At 36.4% G+C, this 12,954-nt stretch overlaps 1 protein-coding gene across 1 annotated transcript in view; it reads right to left on the bottom strand.

Annotated features, from left to right (window-relative positions):
• mol (dual oxidase maturation factor 1 mol) overlaps positions 1–12,954 on the bottom strand; it is a 242,918-nt gene that overhangs the window by 116,996 nt on the left and 112,968 nt on the right. The window lies entirely within an intron of this gene.

The raw sequence follows: 12,954 nt of genomic DNA, 5'->3' as shown, positions 1-12,954 counted from the left end.
GCTGGGAATAACGAACACGCGAGGAAGAAACAAGGCACAGTATTTTACCAGTGTGTACCATCCGAAAAGTTAACTTAAATAAGAGGATATTTTATTTAAAAAAATGTGCGTCATATCTAAAGACCCAAAATTTCATATTAGAGTATAATATATTTCCTCATATTCAATCGATAGTGACTTATGCAATAATTTCTCTGAAATTTAATACTACTCACTAACAAAACCTTGCTTCGAGCGGGTATCGAACCCGCATACATTAATACAATTACCATAGCAGCGATTGAGTCACCAATAACACAACTTAAGACCTTCAACGCAATTCTGATTCTAATTTCGCGAACAATTTTATGAATTTTAATTATTTTTTTTACGAATTTTAAGAATTATAATAAAAACTGATGTTAATTTTTTTTTTGTAGGTACGTTTTCCCGGAAGAAATATCATTTTATTACTAATAGGTATGTAAGTAAAATGTATATAGCACATTGGTCAGTTTATTTATTCATAATTATATGATTTTATATACTTTATATTATAGAATAATCATACAATTATTAATTGTTTCCCATAAAGATTATTAGCCTAGCAGTATAATTACGAATATTTAAAAAAATGTGTAGATACATATTATAATGTAATAACACTAAAACCTTCCAAAATATTTCATATAAATTTTATGCTAATACTAGGGATTGCAATACCAGTATTCCACGATTTATCGATACCAAAATACCGGTTTTAAATAACCAAAATATCTGTATATTCGTTATTAAGAATGCAGACACATTAACTTTTTGGAAAACGAATTTAATATTTGCAAAAAGTATTTGTAAAAATCAACAGTTCTATAATTTATCATCTGTACATATTTTAAAACGTCAACAGATTATTATCGAGGTACTTAAACACATTTCCTATATATCTAATATCAATTTATTAAATAAATTTTTATAGCTTTATTTCCATTTTTTCTATATGTTTTAAAGAATACCGGAATTTAATAAGAAATACCGAAATACCAGTATTGATATTTTCATTCGTAGCTAAGTTTACTCTACAAGCAAAAGTTATGTGATTGAATCTAACTACGTCAAATATTTCTGCTAGAATATTTCTGATGCTGTTCCAAGTTAATTAATAGTATGTATGTTTTTGAATACTGTTTATCTAACTATATTCAGTAGGTATGAAATGAATATTAAAAAATATATAGCAGGCTAAATTTAAGGGGAGTGACGCCACCTATGAATCCATCATCATCATCATCATCATCAGGGGCGCGACAACCCAGTGTGGGTCCTGGCCTCCTCCAACAGCTCCCTCCACCTGTCCCTATCCAGTGTGGCCGCTTTCCAATTTGGTCCACCAATGAATCCATTTTCATTATATTTGCCAACAAACGATGGTAGCCATATTTACGTAATTTCTAAATATTTTCAGTTATGTATGTATAAAAAAATATTCACATGAATGATACAGGAAGCGCATCAACCTACTACCAGGGAGCTTTAAAATATTTTAGCATCTATTTGGAAAAAAAATATTTAAAAAAATCATACAATAATTAAATAACACAGCACGTAATCAATGAATATCTACTTAAGGTGACGCATCGACGGTGACGAAATTTTGGACTCGCTCGCATTCATTGAGATAACGTCGAGTCAGAAGCACGACACTTTGCTGCGTGATGGCGACGGGCCAATTAATTCTAAAATCGTGTAAAGATGACTAAAAACGTTTCCCATTTACTTTAAAAAGAAAACATGTCAATGAATATATTATTATTGTTACTAATAGAACATACGTTAAAGTGCCCACCACCACCCGTCATATATGCACAACCGTGGATATGCACGGCCGCTTTCTATGACGCTTTAAATGTGTCTGAAAGAAGTGATTTTAGGTGCTCATTCCGTCCCGAGACGGAGTCGCACGGGACTGATGCTGCAACCATGCACCGTAGTCTGTTTTTAGAAGAAAATTAAGAAAGAAAATTTTTGTTTTTTGGACTGGCTCTGCTATCCGCTGACGTTAAGCGTCTTGTGTACTTGTACACACTGAGTGTCACGAATTGAAATGGATGAGTCTACAGAAGAGTCGGTACTATCCCGCTCCCCATACGACGCTGCAAATTTCTCAAATGCCGCAAAGTTGGCCTCGGTTGCTACCAGATCTCCATGACTAATTGGGCCCGTGTGAGGACGGACCCTGGCAAACAGCTCCGCTCGTTCGAATTCCATAAGCGGGCAATCCCAGAGGATGTGTTCAACATCTTGCTGGTCATGCCCGCAGGTACAACCCGGCCCATCTACTATCAAGCCAAACTCGTGGATTCTGGCGGCGAAGTTGCCATGGCCGGTGAGGAACTGGCTAATCCAGTGCGAAGGTTGGAGTCTTCTAGTTTGGTGCCTGCAGAATACGTCTGGAAAAAAACGGTAAGTGTGCCGCCCCTTGGGGGAGGCGGTCCACCTCGCCTACCATGCCGCAAATGCGGTCTTGTAGACAATGTCACTTACAATCTTCCTGTAAGGAACGTCCTCGGATCTCTGCGGTGGTGTCAGATGGACACCGGCGAGTGTTGTGCTGATCCCCTTCAAGAGGAGGGTGATCGATCCTCTGACTTGGACGTGCAGATCGAGAGATAGCACCCCCGCGAGTACGGCAAGCGCGTCAGTAGAAGTTGTGCGGTAGGCTTTGGTAAGCGAGATCAGCGCAAGTCGCTGCCCGCTTAGTAGTGCGCGTCTCACGAGAGTTAAGGAGTTTACTCGAGAATGCCAAATGCTGGAGGCGTAACCGGCAATTACCATGAAAATTGCACCGTATGCAACCTTAAGGGCTCTAGGCTTAAGTCCCCAATTGCTGCCTGCCATTCGGGCCATTCTCTGATAGGCCGAATTGGCCTTAGAGACGGCCGTCTTGGCATGGTGAACGAAAGACAGCTTGTCATCAAGAATTACTCCCAGATACGTAACCCTTTCGGAGAAATGCACTGAGGTCTGGCCAAAACGAACCGTGGGTGGCCGTCGAGTTATGTTGACCCGAGAACTACCCCTGAGGAGGACAGCTTCCGTCTTGCTCGGGGCAAAGGTCAGCTTGTTCAGCAACCCCCAATTAAGGATTCTGCCCAAGGCGTCCGTGGCTGCACGCTCAAGTGCCGGTCGGCTCGTCGCCCCAACAAGCAGGAGCAAGTCGTCGGCGTACGCAACGAGCGTGCAGCCCGGAGGCAGTGGCAGGGACAGAACGTCGTCAAACAGTATGTTCCACAAAAGGGGACCCAGGACGGAGCCCTGGGGACACCCCATGGTGGTTCTCCTGTGAATCAGGTTGGGGCCGGAGTCGTAGGTTATCTCCCTATTGCTGAAGTAGCTTTGAACCAAGGCAAAGAGGTCCCCGGGGATCTGTTTCAGCTGAAGCTTTGCCAGAACCAAGGGCCACCACGCAGTATCAAACGCGCCCGCGATGTCGAGAAAAATCCCGGCAAAGAGGTCCTTGCCAGAGCTCTCCACAGAGTCGATCACAAAGCGAATCGCATCCTCGGTGGACTTTCCGGGTCTAAACCCAAATTGTCTTTGCGAGATTGGACAGTTTTCCGACAGGTGGGACTCAATCCTGCTGTTTATCAATCTTTCCAATATCTTTCCGAAGACGGGAAGGAGCGTAATCGGTCTATACGCTTTCGGGTCACAAGGAGGGCGACTGCCGGCTTTGGGGATCACCGTGAGGTGACCCTTCTTCCAGCAGTCGGGGAATATGCCACTACTCATGCATTCTTTGTAGAGTTGCGTGATCTCGTGTGAGGCAAGAGACCACGCCCTTCTCGCTAGCGCGTTATCTATGCAGTCAAGCCCCGGGGCTTTGCCGGCCGGGAGGCTGGCAAACAGGATCCCTAGTTCTGACATGGTAGTGGCTGCGGATCGCGGAGTGTTTAAGGGGAGCAGCGCATAGACGCGAAGCTGCTGAAATCGGTCGTTGTCAATGTCGAGCGACTCGTTGTCCTGCGGGATAAGAGCATCCAACAGGATTGTGGCGGACTCTTCAGAGCTACTGGTGAACGATCCGTCGGGGCGCCGTACCGCCGACTTGACTTTTCCGGGCCGTGAGCCCAGCTTCATCACGCGGAAGGGGGGGCCCCACGGATCATTGCCACCCATTTCAGTGACGAACTCTCTCCAGTGCACCTTCTTAGCCTTACTGATTGCCTTTTTGAACTTGAGTCTAGTGGTCCTGTAGGTGACCGCAAGCGGATGGTCCGCCTGCGGCGGCCTCTCCAGCGATCTTCGCGCTGCTTGTAAGGCCATTCTGTTACTAATAGAACAATAAGCAGAACATAAAATGGACGTATGTTGGATTTATATGACAAATAATATTTCGTTTGACAGGCGTCATTTGCACCCGCGACCCGCAATCTGCGCATCGTCTAGCAACGATCTTTTTAGACCGTGCCTCAACTAATGCACGGCCTTAAAGTAAAAATAGTGTCAATGGTATTTTCAGTCTCCATGTTCAGTGAACCCAATTCGAGAACATATCCGTACACTCGAATACATAACATTACTAGCTGACCCGGCAAACGTTGTTCTGCCATATAAATTATTTCTAGTGAATATTTTGGTTGTTAAATAAAAAATAACGAATGTATCGTAAGTGTGTGGGGATGGGATCTATGACAGAAAGAGGAATGGAGCGCTGTAGACGATGACCGCCGATAAAAACAAAAAAAAACATCATCCATTCATTTTCTCAATTCAAAATGAGTAATGATGTTCATAATGAATGAATTATCTGTGATAGGATCTCGTTGTTTAATGTTTATGCAATATCCGTCTTGTCCATTCCAGAAAATTAGCGGATATTGGAGAGCGTCCTATGAACGGTGTGTGTCAGCGATGAACTCCAGATTATTGTTTCTTCTTCGAATCACGATTTCTCGCGTCGATGTGCGGTCACCAACCATGATTCCAGCAATGTCGTCAACAACAGTCGCATTGAATTGACGTACGTGCTCTCCAGCTGGTGTTTTATCAGGATTGATGACAATAGCGTGATTGTCTCTTTGCAATTCGTGCATGTGTGCTTTGAAGAATTTCAATAATTCATTGTGCTCATTTAACAGGGCGTCCAGTTCGCCGACGATGCGCCTGGCATTAGGCGAATTGAGGCTATTGTAGCCGCAACGTGCATCCACATGATTGATGTCCTCACCGCCGCGCCCATGAAATTTGTAAAAATGTATGTGGTTCGTTTGGCATTGGCAGCAATGAGCCTACTTTGTGGTATACTTGGCCTTTGATTTTGAACGTAGAATGGAATTGTTGACCATTTGCCGCAGTATTGTGAACTATTTCTGTTGCTCCGGACGAAGTCATTTGGAAGCATGAATTGAATGTGCGAACAGGTTTGAATCTAGAACTGTACCGATGAGCAAGCCGTTCAATGGTTCTGGTGGTATCTCAATTTCTGGTCCAATCCCGGCTGACTCATGTTTGAATTTGAGCGCATGACAATGGGGACATTCTTTGTCCATAGCACCAATCAGCACTTTCGGATGAGCGGAATATTCAATATCTGGCTCGTACTCGAATGCGAGACGAAGGAACAAAGCGGATGTAAATGTTCGATGTACTTGTTGGCGTTGTCGGTCATTTGCTCTGCGTGTGTTAACTACGAACCGGCGCGCTTGGCTTCGTTCCAATTGTCGTTGTTGATTTCGTTCAGCTCGTGCCACTTGTGATTGAGATGCACGCAATTGCGACATGCTTACACGCACGTTTTTGTTATCTTGTTGGATTTGTTCGTTTTTGCTCTATTTGCTCTACTATTTCGCATGTTTGTTGCTTTATTCGTTCTACGGCCCAAATGCCCCCCCTTGCGTCTTGCTGGCATTGTGCACTGTAATACACGCACATAAAAATAGATAAATAAAATAAATCGTACAAAATTTTGCACGCACTGCGTTGTGGTATGCCGAATGAAATGTCAAAATGGCGCGACGCTTCTCTTGAATTCTTCTCGGACGTAGCGCCATCTGTCATTCAACAACATAAATAATTTCGTTCTGTTTGACGACGGTTAAATTTGTTCATACAAAAATAATAAAATCGCGATTAAAAAATGGGAGAGTGGGGGTAGGAGGGTGAAAATTTGGGGTTATAGGTATTTTTTATGCCAAATAATAAAAAAAATACAAAAAAAAAATTGTCAAAAAAATAAAAGAAAATTTTTCTGGATAGAGATACCCTAATCACCTAGCGGTATGAAATATACTTGTTGACCTATTCTCATTCCTAACAAATATACATAAAAAATTCATAAAAATCGGTCGAGCCATTTCGGAGGAGTTCGACCACAAACATCGTGACACGAGATTTTTATATATATAGAGATAGATCGTAAATATCTAACCGAACATCAGTGCGGTTCTCCCAGATCGTAACAATTTTTAATTTCGTGGGATATTTTAAAGTTAAAATATAAAATAGGGAAATTTCATCCTCAAATTATCAAATTAAAGGAAAAGAGTGTGTTTTATACAATATTTTCTTAGACAATTGTTTTATGTATTCTACAACAGTCAAATGCAGTGTAATTGTGTTTGGTTAATATTTTAAATATTTTTTTACTTTTGCGATACTATATATTTTTTAAGTTTTAGATTTTTGATTATAAATAGACACTTTTTGACTGACTAACTAATTATTTATCATGTGTCAAAAATTAATTAAGTATTTTTTTTGTTTATAAGCAAGTTATTTGAAGAAATAAATAATGTATTTATAAATTTAAATTTGCTATATTATATCTGTACTAATTATCAAAAAATATTTTTTGAGAGCCTTTATTGGCTACTTATTAAGAGGATAGTTCATTGAAAAGTCTATAGAACACTGGTTTAATGGATAAAACACTTCGTCGGTAATTGATTCCATTCGGTCAAAGATTTTTTTTGTATCTATAGTTCTGCGGTTATTCAGAATAATTATATATTTTCATTAGTGTTCATAATGACTTGTAACTCCGTGAAAAATTAACATGGAAACAATCAATGTATGCATAATGGGTTTATAGTCGTATTAGGAATCTAAAATAGAATGTAGCCGTTTGTGGAACCTTGCAGTTGACTATAATAATAATAATTAAGCACTCACTCTCTAATACTGTTGCTTTATTAGGATAAAATATAAGATAAGATTCCATCTTTAGAGTAGTATGATTCAAAAGCGATATATGTCGACCTCGTGCTCATCCGTCAGAGTGTCGTAACTCTTAATCCAGCTTTGACTTCCTGTTTGTAACGAAAATACGGCGACGTATGAAGGCATTTTGGCGCTTAATCTGCAATTTAAATTTTAGACTCTGTAGCAAAATAAGTAAATTTAGATTGTACATAATTTATGAACACCTCAGCGCATCTATTCTATACATAAGGCTGCTATCGGTGGCTATTGAGGGTAGTTTAGCGTGTACATAATATATTTAGGCGGTTAATTGCTACAATACAGTCTGGGCTGTCAAAGAGTCACACCATTATAGTGACCTTTTCTTTATCGTCTCCTATCCAGAACAGTTTGATAAAACTACTTTCGTACCAATACCAGTGAGTCTATTTAATACACCAGTGGCGAAGGGTGGAGGTAGGCTGTTAAGATCCGTCATAAATATTGCACACTAAACTTTGTCAGTCATACATACATGTTTTCATTGTAATAAGACTACATTTTACAGATGGTGTTGATTAGTTTTTAAAACTCAATTAAGCCCTGCGAAAACCAAGCCATAATAGATAATAGTCAAAAAATACTCGTATATCTATAAAATATCTAAAATTATGCAATTAAATCATACATAAATTTGGGTATTTTATAGAAAAATGTGCACAATTTTGTCATGTCGCCTAAAATATACCAATACTATTATGGTTTGGTTGAGACAGAGTTTAATTGATTTTTAAAGCCCAACCAATACCATCTGTAAATTGTAGTCTGATTTCAATAAAAAAAATATACATTTGACTGAAAAAGGTTAATGTGCACTATTTATAGGCGGATCTTAACAGCCTACCTCCACTCTTCGCCACTGTTATACACAATGCGGTTATAGGCGGCTATCAACGGTTGGTTATGATATTTATGTACAGTCAAAAATTGCGATGTTTTAACAGGACCTCTCTTAGCTGTGTTAACTTTTAGAGCAAGATAGACAGTTTTGACAAGTTAGACGGCTAATTTATTGTAACAATTATAATATCACAATACATAAATATTATAAACTACCCTCGGAAGCTGCCTATAGCCACCGATAGCTGCCTTGTATATAGAATAGATGCGCAGATACCTATTAGAAAAAATCTTTTTTTAATAAATACGATGGCCGACGGCACTTGAACATAATATAATGACTGGATTCGCGCCAATGTGATTTAGTACTTAGTACTTCTTACATGAAATACTTATCAAATTGCGTTAATGTTGGCTTTCGATTTTTGTGTTTTAAATCTAGTTATAAATTAAGTACCCTAATTGCTAACCGACGACCAGACCATTCCAAATTTTAGTTATAGCGTACTTGTACCTGCTAATAATTTAATTAACCATTTATTTTATTCAATGAATGATTCACAGGATTTGAGAATAAAACATTATATATATTGAATATCCATAATATGAAAACTTTCTAATATCGTATCCACTTTATTTGTGAGCTTGCATGTATAAGACATTGTCCTATGTAAATCAATGCTAAATTTACTTAATGAACTTTTTTTATTGAATGAATAATTCCGAAGATTTGAGAGTATACCATTCTATATTATATTGCCTACACATAATTTGAAAATACCTCAGATATATCTTCTAGATTATATTTTCCAAAATATACGACGCCATACAGTGCTAAATATATTTGTTTGGTTTTCCTTGCCTACTTGGCGTCAACTGAAATCTTATCTGCATAACAATAGGGCCTAGTGCTAGAAGTGCTTATGTCAGACTTTGGCCATTTTGTATAAAAAAGTACTTTAAAATGTTACATCTTTCAATGCTAGAATTACCTATATCAGCATATAAATTAATAAAATTAGAGCACAATTAAAGTGTTTGTAAAAATAATGTATCAGTTTGTTTTAAACCAAGAAATGCATATGTTGACAGCAATTCAAATTTTAAGATTTCCTCGTTTTCCAGAATTTTCAAAAAAAAACCTCTCTGATTATCCTTGAACTTATTAGTTTATATTTTTTATAAACAAGTTTTCATGATGTGTATTGTAAAAGTTAATGGTATTAATTGTTGATGGGAAATTTGCAATCGCCTGTACTTAACAGTAATTTGTTGATATCTTTGACATAAGCACTTCTAGCGTTAGGCCCCAGATTTATAAATAATACAAAGTTTGTTTGTTCAAATTACCTTTCCTGCATATTTTAATTTATTTTGTTGGACTTTGGTGTCAGAATTATTTTCATTTGTCATGTCGAATGCCTATATACAGATATTTTAATATTGTAGAATATTTTGTTAGGTAGTGTATTTCGATTAATGAAGAAGAGGTTAATTATAAAATAATTACAAGATAAAAAGAACTTTTTATATAAATTTTCTGTTCAATTATTATGCTCAATATGCTCAAACTTGTACTTGATCACTTAACAACCAATAATAGTGGATTGGATTACGGATTTCTTCCGAAATAACTTTTCATACAAAACGGAATTAACTGAAAATGAATTCAATTCTACTTAAAGATGGCTAAAAGTATTAAAAGAATGCATTGGCATCGTGTTCTGATATATTCTAACAGTTTCAAATGTCTAGCTAGTCGGGAAGTTAGTTAAAAATCGATTACAAGATTTGTACTGGATAAACAACCACCGGACAAATAAGAATACGAGCTAATAAAAACGTTGTAATACTAAAAAAATTAAGACAATTACAAAAAAATATCTCGAAAGCCAATATAATAATCCGTCCCTGTGTAAATCCATAATAGTAATTGAAAATAGAAACTACTAAATCACTCATATTATTCCAGTAACATCTTCGAAGGTTTTTATGAATTAATTAATTAATTAAGTATATGCGGAGTCAAAGAATTTGTCTCAGTTTGAAGGCGTTCCGAAAATGAAAGTAGACTTGTAAAAAAATGACATAAAATTCAACCTTCTGGGTCAATGTACCTTGTGATGCAAGATCTTACCCTGAAATTTATTTTCAATGCAGGTAACATTAGACGCTTGTTATTTATTTAGATACACTTGTACGGTTTGAATTGGAAATTTAGCTAGAAAATGCCAAATTTGCGTAGATTTTTTTTGCCACATTAAAAATATTTGTTGACAATTATTATTTGAGAAAGATTGCATTTTAAGTCATACGCATATCATGGTACTGGAATAAGGTGAAATATTGTAATAAAGTTTGCTAAAAAAATTAAATAAAAATATTGTTCGAAATGGTATAGTCACTGGAGAAATTTAGTTATCCAGTGTTATCCGAGAGATAGAAAACGTGGATGTAGAATGTACAGAGAGAAATTAGCTTTTATAGGCTTTCATCCAGCGGTGAATAGATATATGCTGATGATGATTGCAATGTAATAAAAAACTAAAACGTACAGTTAAAATTGATGTGACATAAAGACTTTAGTCAGCAGGGGTTCTCAACTTGTGATACGGGTCGCAACACTTGCACAGTTAAAAAATGTTTTATCGATGCTCGCACTTCCTATAAAATCAAGTTTTTATGTTCATTTTATTATGAGATTTTCTTTAAAAAAATCCAGGACTTCAGAATTCAGTACGAGACCTTAGTTTTATAGAATTTGTCATTGACGAATTCTTTCTTTCATTTTCGCACTCTCAAAACCGACATCTGTCCCAGGTTGAGAACTCCTGTATTAGTAGGAAATATCAACTGAATTTGATATTGTTTTGTTACATATTGATTTTAATTAATCTGATTTAAGATATGATGAAAAATCAATAAATATACTGACCTCTCAGACATATTTCAAATAAATCAATACCATAATATAATATGTTCTTATAAATGGTTCATTCTGATAACATAGGTCCAGATTTTTTTTTACTACAATGCGGAAACTAACTGACCTAAAGACAAGAGCTGCATGCTGTTATCTTGGACAGCATGAGGTGAACACCTTCACTACACACCCTGAGGCGCTATACGGCGACAGAGCAAGGTTGATAAGGCTTTTCTTGTGGAGTAAGCGCGTGTGTGTATGTAGTGGACCTTCGAAGGGCAGGTACATTCCTATAACGACTGCCTACTACTTGCTTAATAATTTATTTGTTTTTCCTTTTACTGATTTTATACAGTAATATATCATGTACACACGTACATATATCAATGACTTTAATATTATATTGTTATATTTTACATGTTGAAAGAAGTTTTGTTTAAGGGACCTATAAAATTTTGGATACAATACATTATAATATATTTGTCTTGATGTATCTTTATGTCTGTCTGCAAAACAATATAAAATAAACATATGTAAATGTGTAGGATAGAGCGAGATAGGGATAAAACGGGTAAGGCGAGAAAAGACACGCAAATAAAGAAATCGTTATTTTTTTTAATCGGGTCGTGAAAGAAAACAAACGATAGGACATTCTCATAGTAGTTAGACAGATGCTTATAGTGTAGTACTAGCATATTGAGTATGTATAAAGTATTAAACGACATTACAATTGATTTGTGACAAATTGACGGAACGCTATAAAGAAGTATGGAGTCGGATAAAAAACATGATATTGAAAATTATATATCTCTGAAAATATTAATTTCTATTGGAACGTGGTCCATTAGAATTGAAGAGATTTATATAGTGAATAAATCGATGTGAAAGTGTTAAAAAATCTATAAAGTGGCGTTTAGATATAAAATAAGTGTGTTAGCCAATACACAAGCAATTATAAAATAGAAACAATATGTATGAGGAAGAACCTTCAGATATGCAACGCCACTTGACAAATGAACGAGTTGAAGTCAAATTAAAGAATGTTGACAGGTGGGACTGCCACCCAATTTTTGTTTCTAGTAGTATTATATTCAAAACATACCTGCAATTAAAACCATTTCAACTGCTTAATCTGAAAACCTGCCAACTGCCCTTTTGACCAAAAATATATATTTTTATGGCATTTTGTTATCTAAACAAACGATTTTGATGAGTCGAAAATGTGTAGACATGTAGAAAATAATAAAAAAAAGTTCATTGAGTCATGCGGGTGTCGATGCAGTGCGGTACACGTGAGTTGACCTCATTGTTGTTTTGGTGATTTCGGCAGATTTGGCAAACTGATAATGTTCGTTTAATGCTCACACAAAATTTCAAAATTTCAAACTTATAAACCAATAATTAAGTAAATGCGTTATCGTTCTTCAAACGAAATAGCCAACTACAGGCACAAAATTTCCAATATCGTAAATTTTATTTATTTATAAAAGGGAAGTTAAAATAGTGTACCTATTAATGATTATTCATAGTGCAGCTTATTTGTAAAAAAAAAAAAATCCAAATTTTTGGAATTGTCAAATTCCGCTCGATAGTTAAATTATAATGTTTTTACTCCTTCCAATTTTCCCAAATGGTTTTAGCCGGTTTGCAGATTAAACAATCGTTTTTAAATAGTAAATGTTAATAAAATCATTACAATTTTTATATATCGGCTAGTAACAGTATTTTTTTAATGTTAAAAATTTATATATTTTTAGGTATATCTGTATGTCATATTGTTGAATGGTAAAATCTGATTGGCAATTAATATAATACAATGACATGGATCACCAAACTTTGTCCATCCAATGGCGAATAAATGCACTCCCTAGCTTATTGCATTCTTCTAGGTCCCTAATATTTTTTTCTGCCACGTATATTTGCCGAACTTAGTGAGAGGGTGTAATAAATTAGACGGCCATTTTTATATAAGC

This window comes from Rhyacophila brunnea, unplaced genomic scaffold (genome assembly GCF_057557595.1).
Source record: "Rhyacophila brunnea isolate RB1 unplaced genomic scaffold, BYU_Rbru_1.0 scaffold_17, whole genome shotgun sequence".
NCBI classification, from domain to species: Eukaryota; Metazoa; Arthropoda; class Insecta; order Trichoptera; family Rhyacophilidae; genus Rhyacophila; species Rhyacophila brunnea.
The sequence above is the reverse complement of the archived record's forward strand: the minus strand, read 5'-3'. Positions and strand labels throughout refer to the sequence as shown.